At 39.3% G+C, this 18062-nt stretch overlaps 14 non-coding genes across 14 annotated transcripts; all 14 read left to right on the plus strand.

Moving 5' to 3' along the window:
- The first annotated feature begins 991 nt into the window (after positions 1-991).
- On the plus strand, positions 992-1110 carry LOC140030183 (5S ribosomal RNA). The gene has a single exon (XR_011834097.1). It is a non-coding gene; the product is annotated as a 5S ribosomal RNA (ribosomal RNA).
- A 1122-nt stretch (positions 1111-2232) lies between these two features.
- Positions 2233-2351, plus strand: LOC140029088 (5S ribosomal RNA). Its single transcript, XR_011832991.1, has one exon. It is a non-coding gene; the product is annotated as a 5S ribosomal RNA (ribosomal RNA).
- Positions 2352-3473: 1122 nt separating this feature from the next.
- Positions 3474-3592, plus strand: LOC140030184 (5S ribosomal RNA). Its single transcript, XR_011834098.1, has one exon. It is a non-coding gene; the product is annotated as a 5S ribosomal RNA (ribosomal RNA).
- Positions 3593-4714: 1122 nt separating this feature from the next.
- LOC140029089 (5S ribosomal RNA) lies at positions 4715-4833 on the plus strand. The gene has a single exon (XR_011832992.1). It is a non-coding gene; the product is annotated as a 5S ribosomal RNA (ribosomal RNA).
- A 1122-nt stretch (positions 4834-5955) lies between these two features.
- LOC140030185 (5S ribosomal RNA) lies at positions 5956-6074 on the plus strand. Its single transcript, XR_011834099.1, has one exon. It is a non-coding gene; the product is annotated as a 5S ribosomal RNA (ribosomal RNA).
- A 1122-nt stretch (positions 6075-7196) lies between these two features.
- Positions 7197-7315, plus strand: LOC140029090 (5S ribosomal RNA). Its single transcript, XR_011832993.1, has one exon. It is a non-coding gene; the product is annotated as a 5S ribosomal RNA (ribosomal RNA).
- Positions 7316-8437: 1122 nt separating this feature from the next.
- Positions 8438-8556, plus strand: LOC140029091 (5S ribosomal RNA). The gene has a single exon (XR_011832994.1). It is a non-coding gene; the product is annotated as a 5S ribosomal RNA (ribosomal RNA).
- A 1122-nt stretch (positions 8557-9678) lies between these two features.
- Positions 9679-9797, plus strand: LOC140029092 (5S ribosomal RNA). Its single transcript, XR_011832995.1, has one exon. It is a non-coding gene; the product is annotated as a 5S ribosomal RNA (ribosomal RNA).
- Positions 9798-10909: 1112 nt separating this feature from the next.
- Positions 10910-11028, plus strand: LOC140029093 (5S ribosomal RNA). Its single transcript, XR_011832996.1, has one exon. It is a non-coding gene; the product is annotated as a 5S ribosomal RNA (ribosomal RNA).
- Positions 11029-12150: 1122 nt separating this feature from the next.
- LOC140029094 (5S ribosomal RNA) lies at positions 12151-12269 on the plus strand. The gene has a single exon (XR_011832997.1). It is a non-coding gene; the product is annotated as a 5S ribosomal RNA (ribosomal RNA).
- A 1122-nt stretch (positions 12270-13391) lies between these two features.
- Positions 13392-13510, plus strand: LOC140029095 (5S ribosomal RNA). Its single transcript, XR_011832998.1, has one exon. It is a non-coding gene; the product is annotated as a 5S ribosomal RNA (ribosomal RNA).
- A 1122-nt stretch (positions 13511-14632) lies between these two features.
- LOC140029096 (5S ribosomal RNA) lies at positions 14633-14751 on the plus strand. The gene has a single exon (XR_011832999.1). It is a non-coding gene; the product is annotated as a 5S ribosomal RNA (ribosomal RNA).
- Positions 14752-15873: 1122 nt separating this feature from the next.
- On the plus strand, positions 15874-15992 carry LOC140029891 (5S ribosomal RNA). The gene has a single exon (XR_011833806.1). It is a non-coding gene; the product is annotated as a 5S ribosomal RNA (ribosomal RNA).
- Positions 15993-17114: 1122 nt separating this feature from the next.
- On the plus strand, positions 17115-17233 carry LOC140029098 (5S ribosomal RNA). The gene has a single exon (XR_011833001.1). It is a non-coding gene; the product is annotated as a 5S ribosomal RNA (ribosomal RNA).
- The last annotated feature ends 829 nt before the right edge of the window (positions 17234-18062 follow it).

Consider the following 18062-nt stretch of genomic DNA (forward strand, 5'->3'; position numbering starts at 1 on the left):
ATCAGGAACGGTACGGCTCGATCAAAGCCCGGATCGTCGCTCAAATTTGTCGGCGCAAATGTATCACCGCAACTAGGGGTGGCAATTTTCGACACGACACGAACCTAACACGAAATTAATGGGTTTGGGTTGAGGTTTCGGGAATTCGGGTCAGAATCGGGTTGGACCCGATGAACCCGAAAAGAAAACCGGTCGATTTCGGGTCAACCCGTGGTGACCTGATATGACCCGATATGACCCGTTTACGAATTAAAAATAATTTAATAAACATAAAAATAATTTTATCTAACTAAACTAAGTTATTCTTTTTTTCAAAGGCATTAATTACTTAATCCTAAACGAATTTATTTAATTTGTGTGAAGTTGAAATTATTATACTTGGACAAATAATATATTATATTATTTTTCACTTTTGTATTGTTTTAATTTATTTTATATTTTGCTTGGGATAAAACACTTTTACGGTGTTTAATTTATTTTAGATTTGATTTGGAATCATTTATTTAAATTTTTATTACTTGATTATGTAATTAGTTTTGTGAGAAATTGATTTTATTAGAAATTACAGTGATAAATTAATAAATTAAAATTAAGTTTCGGGTCATTTCGGGTCGACCCGCCGCCCCGTAAACCTGAAATTTTCGGGTTCGGGTCAGCATACCTGACCCGTCACGGGTTGGCGGGTCGGGGTTCGGGTCAACAGATTTTCTGGCGGGTCTGTTGACCCGAACCCGACCCGCCAACCTGATTTGGACCCGAATTGCCACCCCTAACTGCAAGCGTGAAGGATTGATTTCATGATAATTTAGAGTTGCGGGATGAGGGAAAAAAACAGGGTGCAAATCAATAACAAAAAAATATATAAAGTAAATAAATAAAAGGATAAGAGGAAAATGCTTGAATTGACGCTTAAAATGAATTTCGGTCTAGAAAAGCCACACTGCTTCGCAGGACGGGGTAGTTTAAAAGAATAACGCGAAAGGAACATGGCGGGTGCGATCATACCAGCGCTAATGCACCGGATCCCATCAGAACTCCGAAGTTAAGCGTGCTTGGGCGAGAGTAGTACTAGGATGGGTGACCCCCTGGGAAGTCCTCGTGTTGCACCCCTCTCTTTTTTGTTTCGAAATCCAAATTTCCTATTCGTTCTTTATCCTGTAGTAATTTAGCTCCGTCGGAACGATTGCTTAATATTTTGCTTCTTGTCGAAGCGTGAAGGAGGATCTGAAGGCGCGAGACAAATCAGGAACGGTACGGCTCGATCAAAGCCCGGATCGTCGCTCAAATTTGTCGGCGCAAATGTATCACCGCAACTAGGGGTGGCAATTTTCGACACGACACGAACCTAACACGAAATTAATGGGTTTGGGTTGAGGTTTCGGGAATTCGGGTCAGAATCGGGTTGGACCCGATGAACCCGAAAAGAAAACCGGTCGATTTCGGGTCAACCCGTGGTGACCTGATATGACCCGATATGACCCGTTTACGAATTAAAAATAATTTAATAAACATAAAAATAATTTTATCTAACTAAACTAAGTTATTCTTTTTTTCAAAGGCATTAATTACTTAATCCTAAACGAATTTATTTAATTTGTGTGAAGTTGAAATTATTATACTTGGACAAATAATATATTATATTATTTTTCACTTTTGTATTGTTTTAATTTATTTTATATTTTGCTTGGGATAAAACACTTTTACGGTGTTTAATTTATTTTAGATTTGATTTGGAATCATTTATTTAAATTTTTATTACTTGATTATGTAATTAGTTTTGTGAGAAATTGATTTTATTAGAAATTACAGTGATAAATTAATAAATTAAAATTAAGTTTCGGGTCATTTCGGGTCGACCCGCCGCCCCGTAAACCTGAAATTTTCGGGTTCGGGTCAGCATACCTGACCCGTCACGGGTTGGCGGGTCGGGGTTCGGGTCAACAGATTTTCTGGCGGGTCTGTTGACCCGAACCCGACCCGCCAACCTGATTTGGACCCGAATTGCCACCCCTAACTGCAAGCGTGAAGGATTGATTTCATGATAATTTAGAGTTGCGGGATGAGGGAAAAAAACAGGGTGCAAATCAATAACAAAAAAAAATATAAAGTAAATAAATAAAATGATAAGAGGAAAATGCTTGAATTGACGCTTAAAATGAATTTCGGTCTAGAAAAGCCACACTGCTTCGCAGGACGGGGTAGTTTAAAAGAATAACGCGAAAGGAACATGGCGGGTGCGATCATACCAGCACTAATGCACCGGATCCCATCAGAACTCCGAAGTTAAGCGTGCTTGGGCGAGAGTAGTACTAGGATGGGTGACCCCCTGGGAAGTCCTCGTGTTGCACCCCTCTCTTTTTTGTTTCGAAATCCAAATTTCCTATTCGTTCTTTATCCTGTAGTAATTTAGCTCCGTCGGAACGATTGCTTAATATTTTGCTTCTTGTCGAAGCGTGAAGGAGGATCTGAAGGCGCGAGACAAATCAGGAACGGTACGGCTCGATCAAAGCCCGGATCGTCGCTCAAATTTGTCGGCGCAAATGTATCACCGCAACTAGGGGTGGCAATTTTCGACACGACACGAACCTAACACGAAATTAATGGGTTTGGGTTGAGGTTTCGGGAATTCGGGTCAGAATCGGGTTGGACCCGATGAACCCGAAAAGAAAACCGGTCGATTTCGGGTCAACCCGTGGTGACCTGATATGACCCGATATGACCCGTTTACGAATTAAAAATAATTTAATAAACATAAAAATAATTTTATCTAACTAAACTAAGTTATTCTTTTTTTCAAAGGCATTAATTACTTAATCCTAAACGAATTTATTTAATTTGTGTGAAGTTGAAATTATTATACTTGGACAAATAATATATTATATTATTTTTCACTTTTGTATTGTTTTAATTTATTTTATATTTTGCTTGGGATAAAACACTTTTACGGTGTTTAATTTATTTTAGATTTGATTTGGAATCATTTATTTAAATTTTTATTACTTGATTATGTAATTAGTTTTGTGAGAAATTGATTTTATTAGAAATTACAGTGATAAATTAATAAATTAAAATTAAGTTTCGGGTCATTTCGGGTCGACCCGCCGCCCCGTAAACCTGAAATTTTCGGGTTCGGGTCAGCATACCTGACCCGTCACGGGTTGGCGGGTCGGGGTTCGGGTCAACAGATTTTCTGGCGGGTCTGTTGACCCGAACCCGACCCGCCAACCTGATTTGGACCCGAATTGCCACCCCTAACTGCAAGCGTGAAGGATTGATTTCATGATAATTTAGAGTTGCGGGATGAGGGAAAAAAACAGGGTGCAAATCAATAACAAAAAAATATATAAAGTAAATAAATAAAAGGATAAGAGGAAAATGCTTGAATTGACGCTTAAAATGAATTTCGGTCTAGAAAAGCCACACTGCTTCGCAGGACGGGGTAGTTTAAAAGAATAACGCGAAAGGAACATGGCGGGTGCGATCATACCAGCGCTAATGCACCGGATCCCATCAGAACTCCGAAGTTAAGCGTGCTTGGGCGAGAGTAGTACTAGGATGGGTGACCCCCTGGGAAGTCCTCGTGTTGCACCCCTCTCTTTTTTGTTTCGAAATCCAAATTTCCTATTCGTTCTTTATCCTGTAGTAATTTAGCTCCGTCGGAACGATTGCTTAATATTTTGCTTCTTGTCGAAGCGTGAAGGAGGATCTGAAGGCGCGAGACAAATCAGGAACGGTACGGCTCGATCAAAGCCCGGATCGTCGCTCAAATTTGTCGGCGCAAATGTATCACCGCAACTAGGGGTGGCAATTTTCGACACGACACGAACCTAACACGAAATTAATGGGTTTGGGTTGAGGTTTCGGGAATTCGGGTCAGAATCGGGTTGGACCCGATGAACCCGAAAAGAAAACCGGTCGATTTCGGATCAACCCGTGGTGACCTGATATGACCCGATATGACCCGTTTACGAATTAAAAATAATTTAATAAACATAAAAATAATTTTATCTAACTAAACTAAGTTATTCTTTTTTTCAAAGGCATTAATTACTTAATCCTAAACGAATTTATTTAATTTGTGTGAAGTTGAAATTATTATACTTGGACAAATAATATATTATATTATTTTTCACTTTTGTATTGTTTTAATTTATTTTATATTTTGCTTGGGATAAAACACTTTTACGGTGTTTAATTTATTTTAGATTTGATTTGGAATCATTTATTTAAATTTTTATTACTTGATTATGTAATTAGTTTTGTGAGAAATTGATTTTATTAGAAATTACAGTGATAAATTAATAAATTAAAATTAAGTTTCGGGTCATTTCGGGTCGACCCGCCGCCCCGTAAACCTGAAATTTTCGGGTTCGGGTCAGCATACCTGACCCGTCACGGGTTGGCGGGTCGGGGTTCGGGTCAACAGATTTTCTGGCGGGTCTGTTGACCCGAACCCGACCCGCCAACCTGATTTGGACCCGAATTGCCACCCCTAACTGCAAGCGTGAAGGATTGATTTCATGATAATTTAGAGTTGCGGGATGAGGGAAAAAAACAGGGTGCAAATCAATAACAAAAAAAAATATAAAGTAAATAAATAAAAGGATAAGAGGAAAATGCTTGAATTGACGCTTAAAATGAATTTCGGTCTAGAAAAGCCACACTGCTTCGCAGGACGGGGTAGTTTAAAAGAATAACGCGAAAGGAACATGGCGGGTGCGATCATACCAGCACTAATGCACCGGATCCCATCAGAACTCCGAAGTTAAGCGTGCTTGGGCGAGAGTAGTACTAGGATGGGTGACCCCCTGGGAAGTCCTCGTGTTGCACCCCTCTCTTTTTTGTTTCGAAATCCAAATTTCCTATTCGTTCTTTATCCTGTAGTAATTTAGCTCCGTCGGAACGATTGCTTAATATTTTGCTTCTTGTCGAAGCGTGAAGGAGGATCTGAAGGCGCGAGACAAATCAGGAACGGTACGGCTCGATCAAAGCCCGGATCGTCGCTCAAATTTGTCGGCGCAAATGTATCACCGCAACTAGGGGTGGCAATTTTCGACACGACACGAACCTAACACGAAATTAATGGGTTTGGGTTGAGGTTTCGGGAATTCGGGTCAGAATCGGGTTGGACCCGATGAACCCGAAAAGAAAACCGGTCGATTTCGGGTCAACCCGTGGTGACCTGATATGACCCGATATGACCCGTTTACGAATTAAAAATAATTTAATAAACATAAAAATAATTTTATCTAACTAAACTAAGTTATTCTTTTTTTCAAAGGCATTAATTACTTAATCCTAAACGAATTTATTTAATTTGTGTGAAGTTGAAATTATTATACTTGGACAAATAATATATTATATTATTTTTCACTTTTGTATTGTTTTAATTTATTTTATATTTTGCTTGGGATAAAACACTTTTACGGTGTTTAATTTATTTTAGATTTGATTTGGAATCATTTATTTAAATTTTTATTACTTGATTATGTAATTAGTTTTGTGAGAAATTGATTTTATTAGAAATTACAGTGATAAATTAATAAATTAAAATTAAGTTTCGGGTCATTTCGGGTCGACCCGCCGCCCCGTAAACCTGAAATTTTCGGGTTCGGGTCAGCATACCTGACCCGTCACGGGTTGGCGGGTCGGGGTTCGGGTCAACAGATTTTCTGGCGGGTCTGTTGACCCGAACCCGACCCGCCAACCTGATTTGGACCCGAATTGCCACCCCTAACTGCAAGCGTGAAGGATTGATTTCATGATAATTTAGAGTTGCGGGATGAGGGAAAAAAACAGGGTGCAAATCAATAACAAAAAAATATATAAAGTAAATAAATAAAAGGATAAGAGGAAAATGCTTGAATTGACGCTTAAAATGAATTTCGGTCTAGAAAAGCCACACTGCTTCGCAGGACGGGGTAGTTTAAAAGAATAACGCGAAAGGAACATGGCGGGTGCGATCATACCAGCGCTAATGCACCGGATCCCATCAGAACTCCGAAGTTAAGCGTGCTTGGGCGAGAGTAGTACTAGGATGGGTGACCCCCTGGGAAGTCCTCGTGTTGCACCCCTCTCTTTTTTGTTTCGAAATCCAAATTTCCTATTCGTTCTTTATCCTGTAGTAATTTAGCTCCGTCGGAACGATTGCTTAATATTTTGCTTCTTGTCGAAGCGTGAAGGAGGATCTGAAGGCGCGAGACAAATCAGGAACGGTACGGCTCGATCAAAGCCCGGATCGTCGCTCAAATTTGTCGGCGCAAATGTATCACCGCAACTAGGGGTGGCAATTTTCGACACGACACGAACCTAACACGAAATTAATGGGTTTGGGTTGAGGTTTCGGGAATTCGGGTCAGAATCGGGTTGGACCCGATGAACCCGAAAAGAAAACCGGTCGATTTCGGGTCAACCCGTGGTGACCTGATATGACCCGATATGACCCGTTTACGAATTAAAAATAATTTAATAAACATAAAAATAATTTTATCTAACTAAACTAAGTTATTCTTTTTTTCAAAGGCATTAATTACTTAATCCTAAACGAATTTATTTAATTTGTGTGAAGTTGAAATTATTATACTTGGACAAATAATATATTATATTATTTTTCACTTTTGTATTGTTTTAATTTATTTTATATTTTGCTTGGGATAAAACACTTTTACGGTGTTTAATTTATTTTAGATTTGATTTGGAATCATTTATTTAAATTTTTATTACTTGATTATGTAATTAGTTTTGTGAGAAATTGATTTTATTAGAAATTACAGTGATAAATTAATAAATTAAAATTAAGTTTCGGGTCATTTCGGGTCGACCCGCCGCCCCGTAAACCTGAAATTTTCGGGTTCGGGTCAGCATACCTGACCCGTCACGGGTTGGCGGGTCGGGGTTCGGGTCAACAGATTTTCTGGCGGGTCTGTTGACCCGAACCCGACCCGCCAACCTGATTTGGACCCGAATTGCCACCCCTAACTGCAAGCGTGAAGGATTGATTTCATGATAATTTAGAGTTGCGGGATGAGGGAAAAAAACAGGGTGCAAATCAATAACAAAAAAAAATATAAAGTAAATAAATAAAATGATAAGAGGAAAATGCTTGAATTGACGCTTAAAATGAATTTCGGTCTAGAAAAGCCACACTGCTTCGCAGGACGGGGTAGTTTAAAAGAATAACGCGAAAGGAACATGGCGGGTGCGATCATACCAGCACTAATGCACCGGATCCCATCAGAACTCCGAAGTTAAGCGTGCTTGGGCGAGAGTAGTACTAGGATGGGTGACCCCCTGGGAAGTCCTCGTGTTGCACCCCTCTCTTTTTTGTTTCGAAATCCAAATTTCCTATTCGTTCTTTATCCTGTAGTAATTTAGCTCCGTCGGAACGATTGCTTAATATTTTGCTTCTTGTCGAAGCGTGAAGGAGGATCTGAAGGCGCGAGACAAATCAGGAACGGTACGGCTCGATCAAAGCCCGGATCGTCGCTCAAATTTGTCGGCGCAAATGTATCACCGCAACTAGGGGTGGCAATTTTCGACACGACACGAACCTAACACGAAATTAATGGGTTTGGGTTGAGGTTTCGGGAATTCGGGTCAGAATCGGGTTGGACCCGATGAACCCGAAAAGAAAACCGGTCGATTTCGGGTCAACCCGTGGTGACCTGATATGACCCGATATGACCCGTTTACGAATTAAAAATAATTTAATAAACATAAAAATAATTTTATCTAACTAAACTAAGTTATTCTTTTTTTCAAAGGCATTAATTACTTAATCCTAAACGAATTTATTTAATTTGTGTGAAGTTGAAATTATTATACTTGGACAAATAATATATTATATTATTTTTCACTTTTGTATTGTTTTAATTTATTTTATATTTTGCTTGGGATAAAACACTTTTACGGTGTTTAATTTATTTTAGATTTGATTTGGAATCATTTATTTAAATTTTTATTACTTGATTATGTAATTAGTTTTGTGAGAAATTGATTTTATTAGAAATTACAGTGATAAATTAATAAATTAAAATTAAGTTTCGGGTCATTTCGGGTCGACCCGCCGCCCCGTAAACCTGAAATTTTCGGGTTCGGGTCAGCATACCTGACCCGTCACGGGTTGGCGGGTCGGGGTTCGGGTCAACAGATTTTCTGGCGGGTCTGTTGACCCGAACCCGACCCGCCAACCTGATTTGGACCCGAATTGCCACCCCTAACTGCAAGCGTGAAGGATTGATTTCATGATAATTTAGAGTTGCGGGATGAGGGAAAAAAACAGGGTGCAAATCAATAACAAAAAAAAATATAAAGTAAATAAATAAAAGGATAAGAGGAAAATGCTTGAATTGACGCTTAAAATGAATTTCGGTCTAGAAAAGCCACACTGCTTCGCAGGACGGGGTAGTTTAAAAGAATAACGCGAAAGGAACATGGCGGGTGCGATCATACCAGCACTAATGCACCGGATCCCATCAGAACTCCGAAGTTAAGCGTGCTTGGGCGAGAGTAGTACTAGGATGGGTGACCCCCTGGGAAGTCCTCGTGTTGCACCCCTCTCTTTTTTGTTTCGAAATCCAAATTTCCTATTCGTTCTTTATCCTGTAGTAATTTAGCTCCGTCGGAACGATTGCTTAATATTTTGCTTCTTGTCGAAGCGTGAAGGAGGATCTGAAGGCGCGAGACAAATCAGGAACGGTACGGCTCGATCAAAGCCCGGATCGTCGCTCAAATTTGTCGGCGCAAATGTATCACCGCAACTAGGGGTGGCAATTTTCGACACGACACGAACCTAACACGAAATTAATGGGTTTGGGTTGAGGTTTCGGGAATTCGGGTCAGAATCGGGTTGGACCCGATGAACCCGAAAAGAAAACCGGTCGATTTCGGGTCAACCCGTGGTGACCTGATATGACCCGATATGACCCGTTTACGAATTAAAAATAATTTAATAAACATAAAAATAATTTTATCTAACTAAACTAAGTTATTCTTTTTTTCAAAGGCATTAATTACTTAATCCTAAACGAATTTATTTAATTTGTGTGAAGTTGAAATTATTATACTTGGACAAATAATATATTATATTATTTTTCACTTTTGTATTGTTTTAATTTATTTTATATTTTGCTTGGGATAAAACACTTTTACGGTGTTTAATTTATTTTAGATTTGATTTGGAATCATTTATTTAAATTTTTATTACTTGATTATGTAATTAGTTTTGTGAGAAATTGATTTTATTAGAAATTACAGTGATAAATTAATAAATTAAAATTAAGTTTCGGGTCATTTCGGGTCGACCCGCCGCCCCGTAAACCTGAAATTTTCGGGTTCGGGTCAGCATACCTGACCCGTCACGGGTTGGCGGGTCGGGGTTCGGGTCAACAGATTTTCTGGCGGGTCTGTTGACCCGAACCCGACCCGCCAACCTGATTTGGACCCGAATTGCCACCCCTAACTGCAAGCGTGAAGGATTGATTTCATGATAATTTAGAGTTGCGGGATGAGGGAAAAAACCAGGGTGCAAATCAATAACAAAAAAAAATATAAAGTAAATAAATAAAAGGATAAGAGGAAAATGCTTGAATTGACGCTTAAAATGAATTTCGGTCTAGAAAAGCCACACTGCTTCGCAGGACGGGGTAGTTTAAAAGAATAACGCGAAAGGAACATGGCGGGTGCGATCATACCAGCACTAATGCACCGGATCCCATCAGAACTCCGAAGTTAAGCGTGCTTGGGCGAGAGTAGTACTAGGATGGGTGACCCCCTGGGAAGTCCTCGTGTTGCACCCCTCTCTTTTTTGTTTCGAAATCCAAATTTCCTATTCGTTCTTTATCCTGTAGTAATTTAGCTCCGTCGGAACGATTGCTTAATATTTTGCTTCTTGTCGAAGCGTGAAGGAGGATCTGAAGGCGCGAGACAAATCAGGAACGGTACGGCTCGATCAAAGCCCGGATCGTCGCTCAAATTTGTCGGCGCAAATGTATCACCGCAACTAGGGGTGGCAATTTTCGACACGACACGAACCTAACACGAAATCAATGGGTTTGGGTTGAGGTTTCGGGAATTCGGGTCAGAATCGGGTTGGACCCGATGAACCCGAAAAGAAAACCGGTCGATTTCGGGTCAACCCGTGGTGACCTGATATGACCCGTTTACGAATTAAAAATAATTTAATAAACATAAAAATAATTTTATCTAACTAAACTAAGTTATTCTTTTTTTCAAAGGCATTAATTACTTAATCCTAAACGAATTTATTTAATTTGTGTGAAGTTGAAATTATTATACTTGGACAAATAATATATTATATTATTTTTCACTTTTGTATTGTTTTAATTTATTTTATATTTTGCTTGGGATAAAACACTTTTACGGTGTTTAATTTATTTTAGATTTGATTTGGAATCATTTATTTAAATTTTTATTACTTGATTATGTAATTAGTTTTGTGAGAAATTGATTTTATTAGAAATTACAGTGATAAATTAATAAATTAAAATTAAGTTTCGGGTCATTTCGGGTCGACCCGCCGCCCCGTAAACCTGAAATTTTCGGGTTCGGGTCAGCATACCTGACCCGTCACGGGTTGGCGGGTCGGGGTTCGGGTCAACAGATTTTCTGGCGGGTCTGTTGACCCGAACCCGACCCGCCAACCTGATTTGGACCCGAATTGCCACCCCTAACTGCAAGCGTGAAGGATTGATTTCATGATAATTTAGAGTTGCGGGATGAGGGAAAAAAACAGGGTGCAAATCAATAACAAAAAAAAATATAAAGTAAATAAATAAAAGGATAAGAGGAAAATGCTTGAATTGACGCTTAAAATGAATTTCGGTCTAGAAAAGCCACACTGCTTCGCAGGACGGGGTAGTTTAAAAGAATAACGCGAAAGGAACATGGCGGGTGCGATCATACCAGCACTAATGCACCGGATCCCATCAGAACTCCGAAGTTAAGCGTGCTTGGGCGAGAGTAGTACTAGGATGGGTGACCCCCTGGGAAGTCCTCGTGTTGCACCCCTCTCTTTTTTGTTTCGAAATCCAAATTTCCTATTCGTTCTTTATCCTGTAGTAATTTAGCTCCGTCGGAACGATTGCTTAATATTTTGCTTCTTGTCGAAGCGTGAAGGAGGATCTGAAGGCGCGAGACAAATCAGGAACGGTACGGCTCGATCAAAGCCCGGATCGTCGCTCAAATTTGTCGGCGCAAATGTATCACCGCAACTAGGGGTGGCAATTTTCGACACGACACGAATCTAACACGAAATTAATGGGTTTGGGTTGAGGTTTCGGGAATTCGGGTCAGAATCGGGTTGGACCCGATGAACCCGAAAAGAAAACCGGTCGATTTCGGGTCAACCCGTGGTGACCTGATATGACCCGATATGACCCGTTTACGAATTAAAAATAATTTAATAAACATAAAAATAATTTTATCTAACTAAACTAAGTTATTCTTTTTTTCAAAGGCATTAATTACTTAATCCTAAACGAATTTATTTAATTTGTGTGAAGTTGAAATTATTATACTTGGACAAATAATATATTATATTATTTTTCACTTTTGTATTGTTTTAATTTATTTTATATTTTGCTTGGGATAAAACACTTTTACGGTGTTTAATTTATTTTAGATTTGATTTGGAATCATTTATTTAAATTTTTATTACTTGATTATGTAATTAGTTTTGTGAGAAATTGATTTTATTAGAAATTACAGTGATAAATTAATAAATTAAAATTAAGTTTCGGGTCATTTCGGGTCGACCCGCCGCCCCGTAAACCTGAAATTTTCGGGTTCGGGTCAGCATACCTGACCCGTCACGGGTTGGCGGGTCGGGGTTCGGGTCAACAGATTTTCTGGCGGGTCTGTTGACCCGAACCCGACCCGCCAACCTGATTTGGACCCGAATTGCCACCCCTAACTGCAAGCGTGAAGGATTGATTTCATGATAATTTAGAGTTGCGGGATGAGGGAAAAAAACAGGGTGCAAATCAATAACAAAAAAATATATAAAGTAAATAAATAAAAGGATAAGAGGAAAATGCTTGAATTGACGCTTAAAATGAATTTCGGTCTAGAAAAGCCACACTGCTTCGCAGGACGGGGTAGTTTAAAAGAATAACGCGAAAGGAACATGGCGGGTGCGATCATACCAGCACTAATGCACCGGATCCCATCAGAACTCCGAAGTTAAGCGTGCTTGGGCGAGAGTAGTACTAGGATGGGTGACCCCCTGGGAAGTCCTCGTGTTGCACCCCTCTCTTTTTTGTTTCGAAATCCAAATTTCCTATTCGTTCTTTATCCTGTAGTAATTTAGCTCCGTCGGAACGATTGCTTAATATTTTGCTTCTTGTCGAAGCGTGAAGGAGGATCTGAAGGCGCGAGACAAATCAGGAACGGTACGGCTCGATCAAAGCCCGGATCGTCGCTCAAATTTGTCGGCGCAAATGTTTCACCGCAACTAGGGGTGGCAATTTTCGACACGACACGAACCTAACACGAAATTAATGGGTTTGGGTTGAGGTTTCGGGAATTCGGGTCAGAATCGGGTTGGACCCGATGAACCCGAAAAGAAAACCGGTCGATTTCGGGTCAACCCGTGGTGACCTGATATGACCCGATATGACCCGTTTACGAATTAAAAATAATTTAATAAACATAAAAATAATTTTATCTAACTAAAATAAGTTATTCTTTTTTTCAAAGGCATTAATTACTTAATCCTAAACGAATTTATTTAATTTGTGTGAAGTTGAAATTATTATACTTGGACAAATAATATATTATATTATTTTTCACTTTTGTATTGTTTTAATTTATTTTATATTTTGCTTGGGATAAAACACTTTTACGGTGTTTAATTTATTTTAGATTTGATTTGGAATCATTTATTTAAATTTTTATTACTTGATTATGTAATTAGTTTTGTGAGAAATTGATTTTATTAGAAATTACAGTGATAAATTAATAAATTAAAATTAAGTTTCGGGTCATTTCGGGTCGACCCGCCGCCCCGTAAACCTGAAATTTTCGGGTTCGGGTCAGCATACCTGACCCGTCACGGGTTGGCGGGTCGGGGTTCGGGTCAACAGATTTTCTGGCGGGTCTGTTGACCCGAACCCGACCCGCCAACCTGATTTGGACCCGAATTGCCACCCCTAACTGCAAGCGTGAAGGATTGATTTCATGATAATTTAGAGTTGCGGGATGAGGGAAAAAAACAGGGTGCAAATCAATAACAAAAAAAAATATAAAGTAAATAAATAAAAGGATAAGAGGAAAATGCTTGAATTGACGCTTAAAATGAATTTCGGTCTAGAAAAGCCACACTGCTTCGCAGGACGGGGTAGTTTAAAAGAATAACGCGAAAGGAACATGGCGGGTGCGATCATACCAGCACTAATGCACCGGATCCCATCAGAACTCCGAAGTTAAGCGTGCTTGGGCGAGAGTAGTACTAGGATGGGTGACCCCCTGGGAAGTCCTCGTGTTGCACCCCTCTCTTTTTTGTTTCGAAATCCAAATTTCCTATTCGTTCTTTATCCTGTAGTAATTTAGCTCCGTCGGAACGATTGCTTAATATTTTGCTTCTTGTCGAAGCGTGAAGGAGGATCTGAAGGCGCGAGACAAATCAGGAACGGTACGGCTCGATCAAAGCCCGGATCGTCGCTCAAATTTGTCGGCGCAAATGTATCACCGCAACTAGGGGTGGCAATTTTCGACACGACACGAACCTAACACGAAATTAATGGGTTTGGGTTGAGGTTTCGGGAATTCGGGTCAGAATCGGGTTGGACCCGATGAACCCGAAAAGAAAACCGGTCGATTTCGGGTCAACCCGTGGTGACCTGATATGACCCGATATGACCCGTTTACGAATTAAAAATAATTTAATAAACATAAAAATAATTTTATCTAACTAAACTAAGTTATTCTTTTTTTCAAAGGCATTAATTACTTAATCCTAAACGAATTTATTTAATTTGTGTGAAGTTGAAATTATTATACTTGGACAAATAATATATTATATTATTTTTCACTTTTGTATTGTTTTAATTTATTTTATATTTTGCTTGGGATAAAACACTTTTACGGTGTTTAATTTATTTTAGATTTGATTTGGAATCATTTATTTAAATTTTTATTACTTGATTATGTAATTAGTTTTGTGAGAAATTGATTTTATTAGAAATTACAGTGATAAATTAATAAATTAAAATTAAGTTTCGGGTCATTTCGGGTCGACCCGCCGCCCCGTAAACCTGAAATTTTCGGGTTCGGGTCAGCATACCTGACCCGTCACGGGTTGGCGGGTCGGGGTTCGGGTCAACAGATTTTCTGGCGGGTCTGTTGACCCGAACCCGACCCGCCAACCTGATTTGGACCCGAATTGCCACCCCTAACTGCAAGCGTGAAGGATTGATTTCATAATAATTTAGAGTTGCGGGATGAGGGAAAAAAACAGGGTGCAAATCAATAACAAAAAAAAATATAAAGTAAATAAATAAAAGGATAAGAGGAAAATGCTTGAATTGACGCTTAAAATGAATTTCGGTCTAGAAAAGCCACACTGATTCGCAGGACGGGGTAGTTTAAAAGAATAACGCGAAAGGAACATGGCGGGTGCGATCATACCAGCACTAATGCACCGGATCCCATCAGAACTCCGAAGTTAAGCGTGCTTGGGCGAGAGTAGTACTAGGATGGGTGACCCCCTGGGAAGTCCTCGTGTTGCACCCCTCTCTTTTTTGTTTCGAAATCCAAATTTCCTATTCGTTCTTTATCCTGTAGTAATTTAGCTCCGTCGGAACGATTGCTTAATATTTTGCTTCTTGTCGAAGCGTGAAGGAGGATCTGAAGGCGCGAGACAAATCAGGAACGGTACGGCTCGATCAAAGCCCGGATCGTCGCTCAAATTTGTCGGCGCAAATGTATCACCGCAACTAGGGGTGGCAATTTTCGACACGACACGAACCTAACACGAAATTAATGGGTTTGGGTTGAGGTTTCGGGAATTCGGGTCAGAATCGGGTTGGACCCGATGAACCCGAAAAGAAAACCGGTCGATTTCGGGTCAACCCGTGGTGACCTGATATGACCCGATATGACCCGTTTACGAATTAAAAATAATTTAATAAACATAAAAATAATTTTATCTAACTAAACTAAGTTATTCTTTTTTTCAAAGGCATTAATTACTTAATCCTAAACGAATTTATTTAATTTGTGTGAAGTTGAAATTATTATACTTGGACAAATAATATATTATATTATTTTTCACTTTTGTATTGTTTTAATTTATTTTATATTTTGCTTGGGATAAAACACTTTTACGGTGTTTAATTTATTTTAGATTTGATTTGGAATCATTTATTTAAATTTTTATTACTTGATTATGTAATTAGTTTTGTGAGAAATTGATTTTATTAGAAATTACAGTGATAAATTAATAAATTAAAATTAAGTTTCGGGTCATTTCGGGTCGACCCGCCGCCCCGTAAACCTGAAATTTTCGGGTTCGGGTCAGCATACCTGACCCGTCACGGGTTGGCGGGTCGGGGTTCGGGTCAACAGATTTTCTGGCGGGTCTGTTGACCCGAACCCGACCCGCCAACCTGATTTGGACCCGAATTGCCACCCCTAACTGCAAGCGTGAAGGATTGATTTCATGATAATTTAGAGTTGCGGGATGAGGGAAAAAAACAGGGTGCAAATCAATAACAAAAAAAAATATAAAGTAAATAAATAAAAGGATAAGAGGAAAATGCTTGAATTGACGCTTAAAATGAATTTCGGTCTAGAAAAGCCACACTGCTTCGCAGGACGGGGTAGTTTAAAAGAATAACGCGAAAGGAACATGGCGGGTGCGATCATACCAGCACTAATGCACCGGATCCCATCAGAACTCCGAAGTTAAGCGTGCTTGGGCGAGAGTAGTACTACGATGGGTGACCCCCTGGGAAGTCCTCGTGTTGCACCCCTCTCTTTTTTGTTTCGAAATCCAAATTTCCTATTCGTTCTTTATCCTGTAGTAATTTAGCTCCGTCGGAACGATTGCTTAATATTTTGCTTCTTGTCGAAGCGTGAAGGAGGATCTGAAGGCGCGAGACAAATCAGGAACGGTACGGCTCGATCAAAGCCCGGATCGTCGCTCAAATTTGTCGGCGCAAATGTATCACCGCAACTAGGGGTGGCAATTTTCGACACGACACGAACCTAACACGAAATTAATGGGTTTGGGTTGAGGTTTCGGGAATTCGGGTCAGAATCGGGTTGGACCCGATGAACCCGAAAAGAAAACCGGTCGATTTCGGGTCAACCCGTGGTGACCTGATATGACCCGATATGACCCGTTTACGAATTAAAAATAATTTAATAAACATAAAAATAATTTTATCTAACTAAACTAAGTTATTCTTTTTTTCAAAGGCATTAATTACTTAATCCTAAACGAATTTATTTAATTTGTGTGAAGTTGAAATTATTATACTTGGACAAATAATATATTATATTATTTTTCACTTTTGTATTGTTTTAATTTATTTTATATTTTGCTTGGGATAAAACACTTTTACGGTGTTTAATTTATTTTAGATTTGATTTGGAATCATTTATTTAAATTTTTATTACTTGATTATGTAATTAGTTTTGTGAGAAATTGATTTTATTAGAAATTACAGTGATAAATTAATAAATTAAAATTAAGTTTCGGGTCATTTCGGGTCGACCCGCCGCCCCGTAAACCTGAAATTTTCGGGTTCGGGTCAGCATACCTGACCCGTCACGGGTTGGCGGGTCGGGGTTCGGGTCAACAGATTTTCTGGCGGGTCTGTTGACCCGAACCCGACCCGCCAACCTGATTTGGACCCGAATTGCCACCCCTAACTGCAAGCGTGAAGGATTGATTTCATGATAATTTAGAGTTGCGGGATGAGGGAAAAAAACAGGGTGCAAATCAATAACAAAAAAAAATATAAAGTAAATAAATAAAAGGATAAGAGGAAAATGCTTGAATTGACGCTTAAAATGAATTTCGGTCTAGAAAAGCCACACTGCTTCGCAGGACGGGGTAGTTTAAAAGAATAACGCGAAAGGAACATGGCGGGTGCGATCATACCAGCACTAATGCACCGGATCCCATCAGAACTCCGAAGTTAAGCGTGCTTGGGCGAGAGTAGTACTAGGATGGGTGACCCCCTGGGAAGTCCTCGTGTTGCACCCCTCTCTTTTTTGTTTCGAAATCCAAATTTCCTATTCGTTCTTTATCCTGTAGTAATTTAGCTCCGTCGGAACGATTGCTTAATATTTTGCTTCTTGTCGAAGCGTGAAGGAGGATCTGAAGGCGCGAGACAAATCAGGAACGGTACGGCTCGATCAAAGCCCGGATCGTCGCTCAAATTTGTCGGCGCAAATGTATCACCGCAACTAGGGGTGGCAATTTTCGACACGACACGAACCTAACACGAAATTAATGGGTTTGGGTTGAGGTTTCGGGAATTCGGGTCAGAATCGGGTTGGACCCGATGAACCCGAAAAGAAAACCGGTCGATTTCGGGTCAACCCGTGGTGACCTGATATGACCCGATATGACCCGTTTACGAATTAAAAATAATTTAATAAACATAAAAATAATTTTATCTAACTAAACTAAGTTATTCTTTTTTTCAAAGGCATTAATTACTTAATCCTAAACGAATTTATTTAATTTGTGTGAAGTTGAAATTATTATACTTGGACAAATAATATATTATATTATTTTTCACTTTTGTATTGTTTTAATTTATTTTATATTTTGCTTGGGATAAAACACTTTTACGGTGTTTAATTTATTTTAGATTTGATTTGGAATCATTTATTTAAATTTTTATTACTTGATTATGTAATTAGTTTTGTGAGAAATTGATTTTATTAGAAATTACAGTGATAAATTAATAAATTAAAATTAAGTTTCGGGTCATTTCGGGTCGACCCGCCGCCCCGTAAACCTGAAATTTTCGGGTTCGGGTCAGCATACCTGACCCGTCACGGGTTGGCGGGTCGGGGTTCGGGTC

This window comes from Coffea arabica, chromosome 11e, assembly GCF_036785885.1.
Source record: "Coffea arabica cultivar ET-39 chromosome 11e, Coffea Arabica ET-39 HiFi, whole genome shotgun sequence".
In the NCBI taxonomy this organism is placed as follows: domain Eukaryota; kingdom Viridiplantae; phylum Streptophyta; class Magnoliopsida; order Gentianales; family Rubiaceae; genus Coffea; species Coffea arabica.